The following is an 18797-nucleotide window of genomic DNA, read 5'->3' as shown; positions in this document are numbered from 1 at the left end:
CAGGGAATGCTCTCCAGCGATGGCCTCACCACCTTCCCGGCCTACCTCTATCTCATGCTCCAGAGTGATGAGGCTGGCCTCTGGTTCTTTGGCTGAGTGTCTTTCATCCTATGTGTGGGGAACCAGAAGCCTTTCAGATTCTGTAGTTTGTTTTTGCATTTTGAAATATTTGTATAGACTTTACTAGTTAGGTATTACTAATCTGAAAAGCCTGAATCCAAAATGCTCTAAAATCAGGAGATTTTAGAGCATATTGGACCTTTGAATTTTTATATTCAGGATGGTCAACCTGCATCATATAGTTTTAGATCCTTATTCCTTGGGTCATGGTGATTTTCTCCTCTAATTCTTTCTCTACCTCAGCCTTCAAAGTGCTGGGATTACAGGCATAAGCCTTCAGTTGTAGCTATAATTTATGTTTCTTTAATCTCTGTAGAAAGCCTATGGTAACCCTTGGCTAAGCTAAGGGCCCCACTATTTTAGGGTTTGTGCTACTACCATGTTAGTTAACATGATCTGCACACAACCATCTCTTCTACTGCACTAGACTTCATTGAGAGAAGTCACACTTTCAATTAATTTTTTCCTCTCAAATTTATTTATTTTAATTGTCAGTTAAAATTGTATCATGTCCAGGATGGATGAGGTCTCAAGAGCAAGCAGGAGTTTATTGTGAAAGTACAATATTTAAAAAAAATTTAAGAGCCAACTCTTCAAATTAAATGTGTTTATTGTATTCTAGTATTAGCATAAATTTACAGTAAACTTTGGATGCACTATTGTCTTTTTTAAAACATTTTATTTATTTATTTATTTATTTATTTATTTATTTATTTGAGGACAGGATTTCTCTGTGTAGCCCCGACTGTCCTGGAACTAGCTCTTGTAGACCAGGCTGGCCTCAAAGTCACAGAGATTCACCTGCCTCTCCCTCCCCAGTGCTGGGATTAAAGGCGTGCGCCACCACCGCCCGGCTGCACTATTGTCTTCTTAAAGTTCTGCCTCATTTAAGAAGAGAAAAGAAAAAGTATACAAGTGAATGATTTTGGACATCCACTCAAGCAGGCCTCTGGTCTTTTGAGGTTGCTCGTTTTTCCTAACATGGGCCTTTGGGATGGTGAATGCCCCAATGTCCCCTGATGCTGGCACACTTGGGGATTCCTCCCTAAAGCAGTCTTCCCCATGATGCTGTCCTCTTCTTGTCTAGCAGCAAGACTACCTGTAACCTACATGGCAGCCTTTTGGGCCATCTTTTCCCAAGGGTACAGAGCCTTTTGTGCTAAGAAAAAGGTGACCTCAAAGAGAGTGGAGCTGGATTTGTGTCCTTTGGCCAGGCCCCTTTGTGGAGAGTACACACTTAACCCTGGGTGGGGCATACAAAGAACCCTCAATGTTTTCTCCAGCCTGTGGGTGACCCGAGACTGCTTACAGGGTGGGAGAAGGGACAGTCACCACATCTCTGACAGACATTTGGGTTGTTCTGCTATGCCTTGCTCACTCTCCAGATGAGGCTGGACAGTGACACGCTGGTGCATCTTCTGAGCTCTGACCCAGAGAAATCCCTCCTTTGTCACTTTGTGTGACTTATTTTGCTAAGCGACAGAGTTGAATCTGTCACAGCACGAGCCAAACAAGACGGTGATTCTCCAGCCCACTGGCGTGGAGTCTCTTCTCGTCAACCACTCTGTGGGGACCATTATTAAAGAGCATTTATTTATTGGTCTTCATGCATGAAATGAACGAGACCTTAGCTCAATGTTTATTGTTCGGTATGTGCATATTTTTTTCTCAAGACTTTAGCCCCTGACACCGGCTGAAATTACCGTTATGAAGCGCTGAATTTGTACAATGGGGCGGTGTTCTGGTCCCTGACCCCGTGGGCTTCCATTCTCCTGACTAGATGGAGCCGCTCACAATTGCACAGGCTGAAGCAGCCACCAAGCTCCACCAGGGGCTGCTGTTGAACTTCTGAAAAATATCATCCCTTGGAGAAGAAGGTGGGTAGTGGTGAATGGGGAGGGAGGCAAGGGGCTGGTGGGGGAGTGGTGGAAAAAAAATCTTGGATGCAAAGCTGACATTTCTGTCTGAGGTGAGGCATGCTTTGCTGATGCCACACATGGAATGTTTCGGAAGTGTCAGTAATAAATACTTCTATCAGGAATCTTCATATTCCACAGCTCTACTTATCATACCCCAAGGAGACTCATACAAAGACATAGCTGTCAGGGGCTAATTTGGGATCTGAAAACTATGGTGGTTGTCAGGCATCTTTCCCCATGTGTGATATTTATCTTCTCTCACAAACAAACGGAGTGCAGGGTTTTTAATTAATTTCCAAGTGTCTCCCATGGTAATTTTCTCTCTAATATATTAATACGATGATTTAAGCCTTCATTCAGGAGCAGGCTTTCGGTTGAAAATCACCAAAGGCTTAGATGGTCTTTAGTGTTATCGATAAGGTACACGCTTGTAGGTTTGCAGGGAATCAATAAAGTTGCCCTTTCCTCATTTTTATTTTTAGAAGCATCGATGGGTTTTTATCCCTTTTAAGTATATTAAGGAAATCACGGGCCCGTTGATTTTGTTTTTCTCCTTTTGATTGGAGGGAGCTCGCAGGCTGTTTGTCTCACTTATTGTTTGTGGAAGAGATACATCAGGAAAAGCTCTTGATTTGAGGATGAACAAGTGAATTTTTAAAAAGTATTCCCCTTCAGAAAAACTTGATTTTTCTTTCTTCCTCTTTTTTCTTGAAAAAACAAAGGTCCTAGAAAAATACCACAGAAAGGGTCACACCTCAGAAGCAGGTAAGCCAGTTAGTTGAAGAGCGAGGGAAATGATCCTTTTCTCTGCCCCATATCCCTTTCAGTACAAAGCATGAAATAAAAAGAACAAATCGGAGCATGCTGTTTGTACAAAGCATGAAGTAGAAATAGTAACAAAGTGAAGGTTTACTTGTTATTTGTTCTCAAAAAAACAAACGAGCTCTTGCTAATTGTCCAGATTTAACATTCCACACTGTATGGGTGAATCTACATCCTCCAAAATACGTTGTGGATGATACGATTCTTATCTATCAATGGAAATAAATACATTTGAGAGAAAAAAATAAAATGAAAGTGACATCTTTTATGGAAGCTATATTTAGATTTTTATTTATTATTTTTGGTAATACTTGCGTCTTTATTTAATATTATTATACACTTCGCTCAAAGGTTGCCTCAAATTTCAACAAGATTTCCCCTCTCAATTCACCTTTAACATATTTGATTACAGGGGCAATAGGGCAGCCTTTGAAGAAATATTTATCTTTCTCTGAAAGCGACATTTAAAAATCATTGGAAAAATTGTAGCAATAAAAGGAAATCCTCAGAATTTATACGGGACTTTTAATTACCTGCAATTAAAGTTTAAATCCTTAGACATTCAGGAAACTCACTCTTATAGGTCTGGAGATTTAATGTTCATTTTTTTTCCCTGTGTGAGAATTTCATCCTTTCTCTTTCCAATCTGCCCCCAGATCCATTAGGCAAATTTAATAACCAAGTATCTATCTAGTGAGAAACGAATTTTTAAAGTTCAGCTGCCCCGTGCATAATTGGTGCCCCCCCCCCATCCCCGGCCTGCGTGGTCGTATGTAAGTGCCACAGAAAATCAACCTTGTAAGCACAGATCGATCCTGGCAGCTTTTATTTTATGTGATTTCCAAGGATCGGTCTAGAAATGCTTCTTAATTGAAATAGTTCTCCTCCTTTGGCTTTTATTTTATTGTCCTTCCCTTCTTGACATCTTGTACATCGCATCAGAAGCTATTTTAGACACACGAAATGACAGCTTCTTCAGAGCCGACTGCGGATCCTGATAGACCTGCTCGTCTTCAAGCAGGCAAGTTGCTGGCGCCAGCTTCACAGAGGCGTCCCTTGCATGATGGGCGAGTCACCTAGAAACGCAACCTAAACGGCGGGTTAATCATCCAGCCCTGGCTGGTGTCAATTCTCCCCTGCCCTGCATCTTACCAAGGAGCAAGGAAGCCAAGAACTATTTTCTCTTTGCTATTTAATTTAACAGAATCTGGGCTCAACTTTAGTTGGGAATGATATTTCCTCTTGGCTGGGATGGAAAGGCTACTGCAATTTAGTAGTACATTGCAAAGAAAAACCAAAGCAACTACACAGCATCTTTCTCCTCTGTTGCATCTTCCCCTGGATGGGAGGACGCACAAAGTGGCTGCCGTGTGACTCAGTGCACACGGTAACTCCTGTGTTACAGAGTCTGAGGGAAAAGGCTAGGTGATATTTTGGACTTAGAAAACTGTATTTACATCAGTGAGTAGAAATAAAAAAAAAAAAGAAAGAAAGGGAAGCAGGAATACAAAAATATTGTAGTGAGGAGCAAATGGTGCAGCGATCAGACCCATCCTCAGAAAAGGTAGAGAGCAAACATCTCATCATGGGTTGAGTAACAAGACGAGTGTTCTACATTTGTTTTTCGGTTCTACCTAAGTCTTTGTAACTTTACAATGTAAGCTTCAGAAATTGGAGCCAATTACCATAATATGTGGTGGTTTGGTGGGAACATGTTCTACATCAGACAGTTAAAAGGGTTTATTGCTATTAGGAGCGTGTTAATGCCCTTGATAATGTCTCTACTTGCTTTGTAATGTCTCTTGCCGAAGTATAGAATTCTTTTATCTTCTTATTACATTATGCAAAAACTTGAATTGAAAAGATATTTGCAGGAACATTTAAAGTAGTGCATCAATCAGCTTCAAAGAAGAGAAAATGTTCTCGGAATAGCTTATAAAAGGATAACTGTCACTTTTATTTTGGGTGAACAAAGGCGACAACGCAAAAAGCACTTTATTGTAAAAGCACATGGAGCAATTCAATAAATATGCCGTACAAATATAAAAGAGAAGAAAGTTCATAATTATCTTATGACTTAGGCGTAATTTAAGCAAATACTTTTAAAATGCCGCCGGCAACGAAGCCCTCTTGCTGCTGGGTCCTGAGTTCTAGCCTGTGAGTTCCCGTGAGGTGATAACTGTCTTTGATAACATAGGATTTGAATGGATTAGTCATGCTCTGTGTTTAATACTTCTCAGAATGATACGGAAAGGAGCGTGTGGGGGAGAGCATTAGCAAAAATCTTAACAACCACTTAATGGCGTAAGCTTCTCAAAATGGGTTTCCTTATGTGCGTGCTATTCAATTGTTGCTCTTCTCGTGGCTGCTGCTAAGACAGCTTTGCATTTGGGTTTAACTGTGTTGTGACTTGGGTTACTTAGCATTTCCAGATGTTCCCTATACATTAAAGAGAAATCTCTCTGCAGCATATTTCTGAACCTTTAGGATCAGGGCTGCTTTGCCGCTGTTCATTAAGGATATTTACACCTTCCTTAAAATGAGAAATTTCTGCTTAGCTTGTAAGCATGCTTTTGAAACCATAAAGGCTAACTATACAACCTTATTTTTCAAGTGTGTCTCCCAGGCTTTAGTCCTTAACCTGATGATGAATGCTGGTGAGAACCGTTTAGTAAAGCTTAAGAAGCTACCACCTGACTATCTGGTTCCACCCCCCCCCCCATACTGTGAGCCTAGGGCCTCTCACACAGGGTAGGCAAGGGGTGCTTTGCTAAGCCACACCTCCAGACTGGGCTATTTAAAGGAAACACTCAGACCTGGCACCTGGAAAACATAATATACATTTCCACAATAGGAAGAACCATCTATAGAATCCAAATTTCCCACACTGAGTGTTTCCACATATATGTCTAAGTGTGAAGAGTCAGGCTCTGTATGTAGAAGCTATGTGGTAAGCGCCTGTTGATGAGGATTTTTTTAAAAATCCTCATCAGTAAAAATATATCTGTTTTCAGACTTAACTAAAGGATGTTATACCTTATTAAATGTAGTGATACAACCTTTTCCAAGGCTCAGAGTCTTCAAAGATTCAAAAAAAAATTTCATTTGGAGTCAAATAATCAGGCTAATTCACTCCCTCACGCCATTGTAGCTTAGGAAATTATATTAATGCTATGACATTTCTAGGAAATAATGCTCATGTATTTAAAAACTGCAAATATAGCACCTTATAATAAGAAATCAGCTCATGACTTTGTGACATCATTTTTGCTCACATCTTATTTCTCGTGGCTATTGTACACGGTACCCAATTCATTAAAATAATTTTCTCCTCATTTCCGTGCGCCTCACACAGATCCTTTGTAGAGCATCTCCCCGGCGCTCCTCTCGGAGATGCTCCACTTTCTCATTGTTCCTTTCCCTTGGCCTGCTGGGGAACACTCTCATTTTGAAAGTACAGGGGAAATTATCTCATAAAAGAAATTTAATAACAACAGAACTTCTGAGATTTTGAAAATACAGAATCCTTAAGTTATTGAACTATGGGAAAAAAAGCTGTAATTTATAACCAGCAAGTTAGAGTGTTGTACACATCTGTGTACTGTTTCAGAAAATAAAGGTTGTTACCATAGCAACTGCCACATAATATGGAACATACGTTATTTGTGAGATGCCAGGCGTCGTGTTAAAAAAAGAAATCTCTCTTCTCGTGGCTGCTCCCTGATGCTTCAAGGGTTTCCACTTCCGCTTTACTATTATAAGGGGTTTTTGTCTGTTAGCACTCCCACTTCCCCCCATTTTCATTTTTAATACTTTGTTAGCTCCATTGATAATTTTCATAGCACAGCTGTGATCTGCCAAGACATTTTCTCTCTTCCATTTGATTAATTTTTAGGAGTCCGGATAATTTTTTTTTAAGGCATAGAAACATGTATGTGTTAAGAATATGTTTAATTACTATGGCTATGGCACACAAATGTACCTGCTGGTGCTTTGTTTATTTGGCCTGTTGAGTGTTTTACAATTTTGAATTACATGATCATGATGGTATTTTACTCCTTTAAAAAGTATCACTTAGGAGCATACATTTACTCTGTAAATATAATTTCCCACTTAAAGATTTGTATGGCGCGTGCAATCTCATTTGAAATCAATCATGATTAAGATAATTTTGAATCTTTAATTTTTATTGTACACATAAAAAATTTGACTTTTAGGAATTTCATACATGAGTACCTAATCGACGTAATTTCCACCCTCCACCTCCTCCCTCTCGGGAGGTCCCCTCCAGTTGGTAATCTCTTGCTTAGCTGTCTTTGTCACACGCACATATATATATATATGCACATATGTACGTCTTCAGGGTCCACCACAAAGGGTTAGATAACCTGTTGGGAGATCTGAATATTTTATGATGACAAAATTTAGCTACTTAAAAACAGTAGAAGCTAGGTATGAGAGCTGATGTCTGCCGCCCAAGCGTTGGGAAGCCGAGCAGAGAGAACTGTCCTATAGCTTCAAGATCCCCTTGGGATATAGAGTCAGACCTTGTTTTTTTTTTTTTTTTTTTTTTTAAGGAAAAAAAGGAAATCAGCTCATGACTTTATTTGTGACATCACTTTGCTCACATCTTATTTCTTGTGGCTATTGTACATAATACCTAACTCATTAAAATAATTTCCTCCTCATTTCCGTGCACCTCACACAGATCCTTTGTAGAGCATCTCCCCGGCGCTCCTCTCGGAGGTGCTCCATTTTCTCATTGTTCCTTTCCCTTGGCCTGCTGGGGAACACTCTCATTTTGAAAGTACAGGGAAAATTATCTCATAAAAGAAATTTAATAACAACAGATTTCTAGTCTTTCTTGGAGAATAATACTAATTACTTTTCTTATGACTGTGACGAAACACCCGAGAGGAGCCGCTGGGGAGAGAAAGTTTAATTTTATTTATTTTTCCCTCTTCGTTTCCAGGGAAGAAGTCCTACCACGATGGTGAAGGCATGGCGGCTGGGGTGTTCTGGTCTGGGGTGGTCTGTACTTCAGACCTTGTCAGACCAGGAAGCTGGGAAAACTAGGATTGGAACTAGAAGAGGAAGCCAGCTTCCGAGCTTGTCCCTAGCAGCCTACTTCAGGTAGGAAGAACACATTTCTTGAAGAAGTGCCAAAAAAAATTGACAAGCAGTTCTGAAATATTGATTGGAATTTTTGTTTATTTTTTATTCGAGACAGGATTTCAAGTTGGCTAGGCTGATCTTGAAACTCATTATGTAGCCAAAGATACCCTTAAATACCTGACCCCTGGGTCTTGCCCCACAAAGGTTGGGGATAGGATAGGTGTGCTCTATTGTGCCTGCCTTACACTCTCCACTTGAATTTCAATTCAAACCCTATTTGCTTTATAGCTAGAATAATGAATCAATAAATGGACGGAGGTTAACAATGGCTGTAGAGAATCATTCAGTATGGCTGGATACGGGATCAGAAGGTCCAGCTGGTTTGAAATCGAAGCCTGAAAACAGCTCAGTGATAGAAAGATGGGGCTTGATGCTTGTTGAGGCCACAGTGTGGTGCTGGTCTTTGAAGGGAAGACATATTTGGGGTGATGGGCTTTCTCATGCATCGTAGCTTTGCAGTTCAGAGTCAAGATGTCATTGCCATTGGGGGGATGCAACAGGGATAAGGAGTGTGGGGGGACCAGGAGGTGAATAGAACTGGGGTACATGATGTAAAACCCCCAAAGATCAAGAAGGAAGTTATATAAAAAGAAGAAGAACAAAAAGATATCATTGCCACCACTGACATATTTTATGAGGTGGATGTTTTCTGGAGACTGTTTCCAGCTGCATTTTTTTTTTTTCTACAGGGAAGATACTAGGTCCTGGCTTTCTTTAAAACAGCTGCCTCTGAATCCTCACAAAGGCTCTGTGTCATCAGACTGCGTTTCATCTATCACGAAAACAAATACGTCTGCTGAAAAAAATGGCAGAACGAATTATACTCCTCTTTTCTTAAAAAAAAAACTTAATAGTTTAATCAATAAACATTTATTAAACATCTACCAGGTGCCAGGCACAGTTCTTGGGCTATCAAGATGGATAAGTGATTGTCCCTGCCTCCAGAGACCTGGCACACCTACCTGGAGTAAAACCACAGTGAGTCATATGCTGGGTGGGACCTGGTTTTCTCAGGCCTCAGCGGTCCAACTACACTTAGTAAAAGCAGCCAAGACCCGCATCCATGGAACACAGACCCTTCAGCTGTGCTTTGTAATGTACCTCACACAATGGTACCACATGGTTTTCCTGGCAAGAAACTGAGGCTGAGAGAGTTTGAAAAAGTTGCTTAAGATCGCAAGATTTTCCAACCTGTTCGACATATGGAATGCATACTGTCTCCCACCCATCCTTGGCACCTTTGCCTCTCACCGGGCTCCACGGCAGCTGCCTGACTGGCTCCCCAGTGGCCTCTTTGCTCCTATCACCTCCAAGTTCCCGGAGTACCCTCAAAGAACACATATCAGACCACATGTCTCTACTGCTTTGAACCTTCCAGTGGATTTTCATTCCACTTGGAGTATAATCTAGGAATCTGAGCTCTTTTTCCATGGCTCACAAAGCCCTGCAGAGTTTGACCCCCTCTTTTCCCTTAAGCATTAGTGTCATTTCTGTCATCCACACTTCTTCCACTGTACCTCAGATGAGAGGTCAGTACACTTTTTCTAGCAAAGGTCAGATAGGAAATTATTCTTGGCTTTGTAGTCAGATAGTTATTAGTGTATGCATACACATTGTGTGTGTGTGTGTGTGTGTGTGTGTGTGTGTGTGCATGTGAAAATCAGAGAACAGCTTTAGGTGTTGCTCAGGTGCTGTCTCTTCTCCCTCCCTCTCCAGAGAGCTCTCATTTGACTTGGAACTCACCAAGTAAGTCAGGCTGTCTGACCAGCAGGCCCTGGGGACTCTACCTGTCTTCGCCTTCCCTAACAGCCCGCCCCAAGCACTGGGACTGCAAATATGTCTGGCTGTTTTTATGTGGGTTCTGGGATTGAACTCCGGTCTCGATGCTTGCACAGCAAGCACTCTGCAGGCTGAGCCATGTCTCTGTCTCCAGCACAAGCTACTCAACTCTGCTAGTAAAGCACAAAAGTAGCAATAGATACTAAATAAACAAATGGATGAAATGGGCGAGGGTGGACTCCAACAGAACCTGGTTTACAAAGGTTGCAGGCTGGCTTGGTTTACAGACCACTGCTTGCTGGCCTCCGTTTCAGATTTTCTAGCCTCCCTTTTGTTGCTCCCATCAGCTGTGCCTTTCCTACCTCAGAGTCCCGTGCTTTCTCCAGTTCATCCCGACTTTGTCCTGATGTTGAGAGCCCACTTTGGATGATGCTCTTTTGGCTGGCATATCTAAGCTGTCCCATTTTTTCCATTGCTGGTCATCAGTAACCGGGTGTCTTCTCAACTCCCTGACACTGACAAGCTCAAGAACCCAGGTACTTGCTTGTTCCTGGTCCACGAACCACCCAGCTGATGTAGTACCTACTGTGTGGGAAAGTACCTGGTTGGGGCTTCTCTTTCAGGTGTTTCTACTTGGCACAGCGGAATCAGTAGCGTGAGTATGCAGCACAGGCTGACATGAATATACTATACTACACAGTCCTGAATCCAAACTGTATTCCTTCCTTCCTTCCTTCCTTCCTTCCTTCCTTCCTTCCTTCCTTTCTTTTTTTTCTCTCTTTTTTCATATTTCCCCTCTTCCCTCTCTTCATTTGGGTTCCCGGAGCTCCGCCCAGTGCATCTGGTTCCATCAATTACTGGATGAAGACTCTATGATGCTAGTTGGGGTATTCACCAAGCTGATTATAGGAGAAGGCCAGTTCAGGTACCCTCTCCACTATTGCTAGGAGTCTTAGCTGAGGTCATCCTTGTGGATTCCTGGGAATTTCTTAGCATCAGTTTCTTCCTAACCCCACAGTGGCTCTCTCTCTCTATCAAGATCTCTCTTTCATTGCTCTCCCATTCTGTCCCTCTCCCCCCCTCCCTTTACCATCCCGTTCCCTCATGTCCTCGACCCCCATTCCCTACCCTTCATTGCCCCTGCCCCCGGTTTTCCCAGGAGATCTCATCTAATTCCCTTTCCCTGGGTGATCCATGTGCCTGTCTTAGGGTCTTCGTTGTTAACTTGCTTCTCTGGAGCTACGGATTGTAGTCTGGTTATCCTTTGCTTTACATCTGATATCTATTTATGAGTGAGTGCACACCATGTTTGCCTTTCTCATTCTAGGTTACCTCACTCAGGATGGGTTTTTTCTAGCTCCATCCCTTTGCCTGCAAATTTCATGATTTTTTTTTCCAGCTGAGTAATACTCTATTGTGGGAATGTACCACACATTCTTTATCCTTTCTTCAGTTGAGGGGCATCTAGGTTGTTTACAGGGTCTGGCTATTATGAATAATGCTGCTGTGAACACTGTTGAGCAAATGTCCTTGTGATATGATTATCCTTTGGGAATATGCCCAAGAGTATTATCACTGGATCTTGAGGTAGATCGGTTCCCAATTTTCTGAGAAACCGCCGTACTGATTTCTAATGTGGCTACAAATCACACACTTTTAATGACTTCTCATCATTTACTTCCCGTGACTCGTCAGGCCAGTGATACAGTTTGAGGGTTTTGTCATACTGACCTCGCAGAGGACTCCTGCCTGTTGGCAAAGTCCACCTTCCATGTATTGCTGAAGATCCAAGAAGTTTCTCCCATGGGTCTGAGTGAGGGTGATGTTTTACCTATGCTGCCCACTGTGCACCGACCTCTGTCTTCTATTTGTCACTGCCTTTGCTGACACTGCTGCCAGGTCCACTGGGTATCATCGTCTCCCTTAGACTCCTCTTCTGTGCCTTGCGTGTTTTATGGGACCACCTCTGGGGACCTCAGAGACCACCCTGTGATGACCATTGCACCTGGTGGGCACCACTACCTCTACCAAGCACCAAATCTTTTGCCATATCGAGTTCTTCTAGGTGCTACTGCTCCAAAGACACAACCCAACTTCAGGCAATAGGAGAGTGGGGACTATCACTCCCGGTTCGTGTTTCTCTTGACTTGAAAGAGTGCAGTTTGTGTCGCACGAATCAAAGAATTTTTTTGACTTTACTTTCCACGGTCACTCTTTTGCCTTACATGCTTACTGTGTATCCAGGACTGTCAGGAGAGCTTGGTGAACATCAACCCGTGTCATCCAAGCAATAGACCGTTGTCCTCATCTCCAAAGAGGCCAGAAAGGTTAGCTGTCCCACTCAAGGCCACCAGTAAAGTGGCAGAGTTGAGATCTGAATTCAGGCTATCTGCTTTAGCTACTCGTCTTTAGAACCTTAGCTACTCGTCTGTAATGAAGGATCTCGAGATGGGCCTATGGGACATGAATGATTTCCTACTGTAATCTCAGTCTGTCTACTGTCATCCTGGGGCTTGTTATTCAGTTCTTTCCCTCCATCAGAGCCTCGAGTGCAGAGGTTCCTCTGTGTACAATAACTGGTATCCTAATAGATCTGAGCAGTTATGCCTGCCCTCAGGCTGATTTGAGGGTGGCTCCCTCCTCCCTAGGTGGGATGCTAAGAGAGTTGCTTGGAGAACTGTGTTTCAAATGCGAAGGGACTCTTCAGGGAAGGAAGTGAGATCAATGCAATTTTGAGAGTAGAAACCTTGGAAAAGGACATAAAACAGTCCAGAGGGTCACTTTAGACTGCGGTGCATACAAAGCCGGAACCTGGTCAGAGGAAATACAGCCTTTTTTTTTTCCTTTTCCAGAATAATTCCTTGTGATGCATGAGGCTAGCAAGGAGGATGTGTAGGGCCTTACAGAGCATTGGTTCTCATTCAAGAATTTGGAGTTTAATATGTAACCAAGAGAGGGATGATAGGCGCAGAATCTAGGAGCAGTGACTCATGTGAGCTTGAGACAGAATTCTCCACTATTTCTGCATAGGAAAATTTGAATGAAGGGCTCAAAGCACCAACTGTGGGAACTCAGTGCGTTTGCCTTTCAGAATACTAACTGGGACAAGACCTACCTTCAGAGTTCTAGTGTGGACTAATTAGTTACAAGCTGAAAGATCAGTGTTTCTTCTCAAAACCAGTTGCATTTCCTTCATTCCTTGGGATAAAGCGTCCCCTCTCCATACCTGGGTCGTCCCCCCCCCCCATTCTCCAGCAAGCCTGAGAATGATTCTTGAGTATTGGTCCACTGCTATGATTCCAAGAAATTCTAGAACTACTGTCCTAGAGGACCCCCATGTAGAAGACGTCGCATCTGATCATCTTGAAGAGTTTTATCCCGGTTAATCATTCTTGTGGGACCCTTCTTCAATTGTCCCATTCTTTCAACAGCGAAGAAAGGAAAGCACAAACTTCTAAGTCTGGGAAGTGGCCCGATAAACAAGTTCATCACCAGCGATGAGACTCTCCAGCTTCCTGGAAATCCAGATTAGGCAGTTATTTACATTTCAGATTATACTTGTTATACTCTCCTGCGGGGCACACCAAGGAAATGCTGCTGCCGTGACATCACAAGGGACCAACTGAATGGCATGGCCCCTTTGGGACTCAAATGTCTATTGGAAGTCAACAAACTGCGTTTACCCGAACTATCTTGGAATGCTGTCACCTCTGCCTGAAATGAATATATAGACTGATTTTACTCCTGTCAGAAGGAGTCTTATTCTTTGGCAGTTCTTGTAAAGCTCTGGAGGGGCCGCAGCCCAGCCAGTCTGCTCTATGTGTTCCTCCCCTCCACACTGTCCCCTGCCTGTCAAGGAGGGGGCTAAGGAGAGTGGGGACTGAACGCCCACAGGGCGATGAGTCCTATGGGGGAGGTGTGTGTTGCTCAATGAGCCTTTTGAAGGATTTTAAGGGACAAATGTAACGGCGTAAACGAATGCAGACAGATTGTAAAAAAAAAAATATATATATATAGCTTTAATAGACTTACAGAACCACCGTTCCCACGGAGACCAGGAAAACAGAAGCAGCGGCTGGGAGCAGGCTCGCCAAATTTATATGCAAACATTAGCCCGAGGCGAACACGCCCCCTAAGGGGCGGGACTTATCCCTACAGACTAACCCGACGGAAGGAGCCATTCACCATCCTAAATGCTGTTCCTTGTTTTACCAAGCACACAAACTTTATTCTTATGACTTTCCAAGTTTTGAAACAGGGTAGTTTTTCCTGAACTGAGTTACTTAATGTTTTTGTGGTGGAAGAGGTTGGGGATCCTGGAGATCCTCTCAGTGGCCCCTTTCCCTCACTTCTCTTCCTATTCTACCATGACTGAAAAGCCAGGAATATGACGCGAAATTCTGTCCATTCTGACGTTTGGTCTAAGAGATGTGGCATATATAAGAGAGGGGTAAAGAAACATTCAAAGGATGATTAACTTTGCCTTGTAGTGGATAGCTCTGGATTTCCCTTAGTTGCCCCTGGAAATGGCCTGACTTCAAGACAGGACAAAGACGATCAAATACGGAGTTTCTCAGAATCTCCAACTCTAGGATCACCCCTTCTGACCCCCATGCTTGTTGTGGCTCTTAATCTTTCCTCAGGGGGAAGAAAGGATCCTGTTGCTTCAGCCCGCATGGCAGCTTTATTTTAACTGGCAGCAATGAGATGCCTATCTCAGGACTCCATGTGAAGGGAGCCCAGTTTATAACCCCTTGTAACTTAGCCTGTTTAGGGAATCAGAAATATAAAGCTTGACTCAGTTACATCTACAACTGAGAAAACAAAAACTTTATATAAAAAAGAAGTTGAATAGTGGAAAAATAGACTTCTGTACAGTTATAGCCGGTTCAGCAAGTGAGGCATGGGAGAAGAGGGAACAAAGAAAGAGGAGGGGTGAGGGAGGCAGAGCAGGGAACAAAGAGAAGCATGGAACTTTGGGAAGTTCATGTCCCGTTGTTTGTTTCTACCTGCAGCACCTGCAGTGTTTCTCATGCGTGAGGGACCCTTATCTGATGAGCAGCTCCAGCCTGCTCAGCCGTGAGAAGCAGCCCCCACCATTTTCAGAACTAGCCTGGCTTGTATGCAGGCTCTTCGCTAGACCCTGGTAGCTTCTGGCGGTTGCCTGCTTCAGGTCTTCTGGGTGTCTGTGTAAAGTTTCAATGTGGCATTGCTTTCAGTCTTCTTGAGAAATATGTCCTGTGATTCAAGAAAAAAAATGAGAATTAGACGTAATTAGACATAATCTGCCTTGGAGACTTAGTTGTCTTCCAATTTTTTTTGAGAAGTACTTTAAAAATTTTTAAAAATTTAAACCTCAGTTTCTGATGAAGGATGACTTTTTAGGTCACTGTTTCCTCATCTTTATACATCTCTTTGTGATCTTTGAATACCACCTGTGCTATTTTCCCTCAATATTTTTCTTTACATGAACTCAAATGGTATAATCATTTGTTCTTATTCTAAGTCACAAGATTGGCAAAATCACAAGTGTGTTATTTAAAAAGAACAAACAGGTAACAATTAAAGTATTGGGGCATATGGTACCTCGATTTCACCCATCCAGCGGGATTATTAACCTCTTCAACCGCATGGGTTTAGAATCACCATGGAAACGCAGTTCTGGCTGAAGGTGTTTCTAGGAAGCTTTGACTGACCTGGGAAGACCCAGTCTTGAATGGAGCGGCACCATCCCCATACAATGGCGTCCCAAAGTGGCGAAAGCGTTGAAAGTGAGCTGAGTACCAGCACTGCTTTCTCTCTGTTTCCTGGTGATGGACGCAATGTGACCGGCTGCCTCCTCCTCCCGCTGCTGGTCCCTTCCACAGCCCCACGACACACTGTACCCTTCTTAAACTGTAAGCGACGCTGCTCTGTGTGGTGTGCTCGGTGGCAGCAGTGCAAAAAGTAGCGAATGAGCTAGGAAATATTTGGTTTCTGTCTCATGATTTCAAACACACATTTCGTGTCAGATGAGCGCTGTCCAGTGTGCATCAAAGAGGACAGATCCAAGACAGGTGGCATCCCAGGAGGCGGAAAGGCCCGATAGGTCACAGCCGTAGGATGAAGCTTATCAAAAGTATGGGCTATTTTCCAAGTGAATTACATTACGCACGCACGCACACACACACACGCACGCACGCACGCGCGTATCTCCCATCAGCATTTACATCCTGGATCTGAGGGATGGAGTTACTGTGTTAACCAAAGGATTACCCTCTGCAAAGGTGCTAGGTGGCCAGTTCCAGAAGATTCTTCTGAGAGGTGCTTCTTAAAGGGGCCATGGTGGTCGTCTCACTTGTATTTGTTATGCCTCGAAAGAACAGGGTTTCTGTGATTAAAAAGAGAAGCACATTACTTAATAATAATCTCAATCAGCTGAATACCTTTGTGGTTTCTCAGGAAAAAAGATAAATAAGATTATGTTATTACTCTGTGACTCTGTGTTTGCCATAGAATTTCTTCTTCAGATTTCGGGGTAAACAGAACAAAGGATCACTTCTACAATTTATGTTTTTCCCAGAGAATCTGTTGTTGTCTCATTATTAGGGGATAGTGGTAGAAAAAAAGGACTAGGGAAATAGAAGGGTGCAGTTAATTGTGTAGTTCACAGTGATAGGTTTTTATTTATTTTTTTGCTTGCTGTTTTGGATTGTTTTTTTTTTACTCCAAGGAAAGACTGAATGGGGTAATTCTTTTCCCTTTTTCCTGTCTTTTTCAGAACTTGGGAATGTGTCAAATACCCATGTTCATAATAATCATAGTTACCATGACTGTTGGGGTGGGAATCTGGGCTTCAAGTAAATATACTATCAAGAGGACTGTATGAAAAAAATTAAACTTCATGTTTAAGGGCAATAGGATTCTTTTGCCCAGTGAATAAATGTGGACTTGGGCTATGGACAGTGGTCAGAGATTGTCTCTGGGAAGAACGACAAGCCTTCAGCATGAAGATGCTACCAGAAAAAGACATGCAATTAAGGGAGGAGGAGGGAAAGGCTGAAACCAGAGCCATTACAGAGATTGTGATAGGAGAAAAGCATTGTACAGAAGATGTGGCCAAAGACCTCTCCAATTCGAGAGTGGAGGGGAGTGAGACCGTTTAAAATTCCGCTGCGGATTCATCCCGCAGGAAGAACGACATTCCGCTGTGTTGCCACTTGCCACCCCATGTTTAGAAACAATTAAAAGATGCAAATATTTATGAATCACTGCGTATGTTGTAATCCTATTTGGAAAACAAACATCGCCTTGTACGATAGGCTCTCGGTCCCGGTTGCTGTTGGGATTCAGGGGTTAAAGCAAGCCCTTCAAAATGAGCTCGTGACTGCTACCCAGACAAAGGGATGCAACTCAAGAGAGACTGTGCTGTTTGCTCACAAGCTGTTGCCTATGCCAAATGAGCATTTTAAAAGCCATTCAAATTAAGTTGAAAATTTGTAATTATATTTTCCCTTTTAATTGTAACTTATGCAAATGTTAGGTTCCAGCTGTACAAATAATTTTCACTTCAGTCTACAACATTCACATTAAATCTAGCATGTAACACCCTCATGCAAGAGCCTTCCCGGGCTGGAGTTGGCTTGATTAGTGATGGCTTCTGTGGCTGGAAGCCTGCAGTTAAGTACAGATCACACAGTGGCGGTCGAGAAGAAAGACACCTTTGCTATAATTTACTGGAGGCGATTTATGAATTGAACACAAAGAATGTGAAAACAGGCCAATCAGGGGAAGTACAAAAATCTAAGGAAACCTGGATGTCTCCAGTGGACATCCGTGACTATGATATGGGCAGCACAAATTGGACTCAGTGGGTCACTGAGAAAAAAGAAGACCCAAAGTTGGGAGTAGGGAACAAGAAGGGATGTATTCGGGAAGAGCTGGGGGAGGAGTGTTTGTGGAAATATGATTTAAATATGTTTTCTAACGTTCTAAGAATTTAGTAAAATATTATACTTAAACCCTTTGGGTGTTTGGTAAAGTAGATGCTGTAACTGATGAAGTGAGCTTACAGTATATCAGCTACAGGAAATTTTCACTGGAAATGGCAAAATACCCAATTTCTGTTTACAAAGTGGTTTCACAGACATGACAATAAACACATGATCCACATCGTTCTGTTTTATCCTGTCAGAGTCCAGCCTGAGCTGAGCCCAGGCTGTCACTTAGGACAATGTCAGTGACACTTGCCCTTTTGGTGGTTTGGGGTTTGATACCTAAGGATAATAACGTCTATAAGCTCACTTCATCAAAGGTCGGGAGCAGGGTGGAGGGGTGGGGGTGAATGGGGATGGGTCCTTGCTGGTTTGGAAGAGAGCAGGTAGCTGCAGGGTTTGGGAAGGCGGGGAAGTCAGAATACCCTGGGAGCTAGCATGGGGGCTTCAATATGTGTTAGGGGGTCTGCTAATAGGGAGCAAAGGATCTCCTTCTGCTGCGGGTAGGCAGATAAGCAAAGCAATGGCTCTTCCTGGCAGACAGAACCCATTTCACAGGTTTCCCAAGAATGCTGAGTCTGACCTTCTGTCTCTCCCCAGCTATCTTTCTGCTTCATTCAGCGAAGCCATGTCCAAAAGCATCTAAAGTTTTCACCAAGAGGGAAGAGTGATTTATACTTGTGTGTACATATTATTGAAGAGCTTAAATGTACCTTAGAAATAAAGCAAGAAAGAAAACAAGTGGGGATAAGTGCAGCAAATGTCTTGTTTTGATTCTTGATAAATTTGGGAGTTTTCTTCTTCCTTGTGGGGGAACACAGGGACCCTGGACCCACTTCAATCCTGTTGACAATTGATCCATTGTTTTTTTTTCTTTTCTCCTTCCTCACCTTCCTTCCTTCCTTCCTTCTTTCCTTCCTTCTTTCCTTCCTTCTTTCCTTCCTTCTTTCCTTCCTTCTTTCCTTCCTTCCTTCCTTCCTTCCTTCCTTCCTTCCTTCCTTCCTTCCTT

The 18797-nt window shown here is 42.8% G+C and overlaps 1 long non-coding RNA gene across 1 annotated transcript; it reads left to right on the top strand.

Annotated features, from left to right (window-relative positions):
* Positions 1-1945: 1945 nt before the first annotated feature.
* LOC113457214 lies at positions 1946-8857 on the top strand. The gene is made up of 3 exons (XR_003377832.1): positions 1946-1997; positions 7834-7994; positions 8726-8857. It is a non-coding gene; the product is annotated as an uncharacterized LOC113457214 (long non-coding RNA).
* The last annotated feature ends 9940 nt before the right edge of the window (positions 8858-18797 follow it).

The sequence above is a fragment of the Microtus ochrogaster genome, chromosome 21 (assembly GCF_000317375.1).
Source record: "Microtus ochrogaster isolate Prairie Vole_2 chromosome 21, MicOch1.0, whole genome shotgun sequence".
Taxonomy (NCBI): Eukaryota; Metazoa; Chordata; class Mammalia; order Rodentia; family Cricetidae; genus Microtus; species Microtus ochrogaster.
The sequence above is the reverse complement of the archived record's forward strand: the minus strand, read 5'-3'. Positions and strand labels throughout refer to the sequence as shown.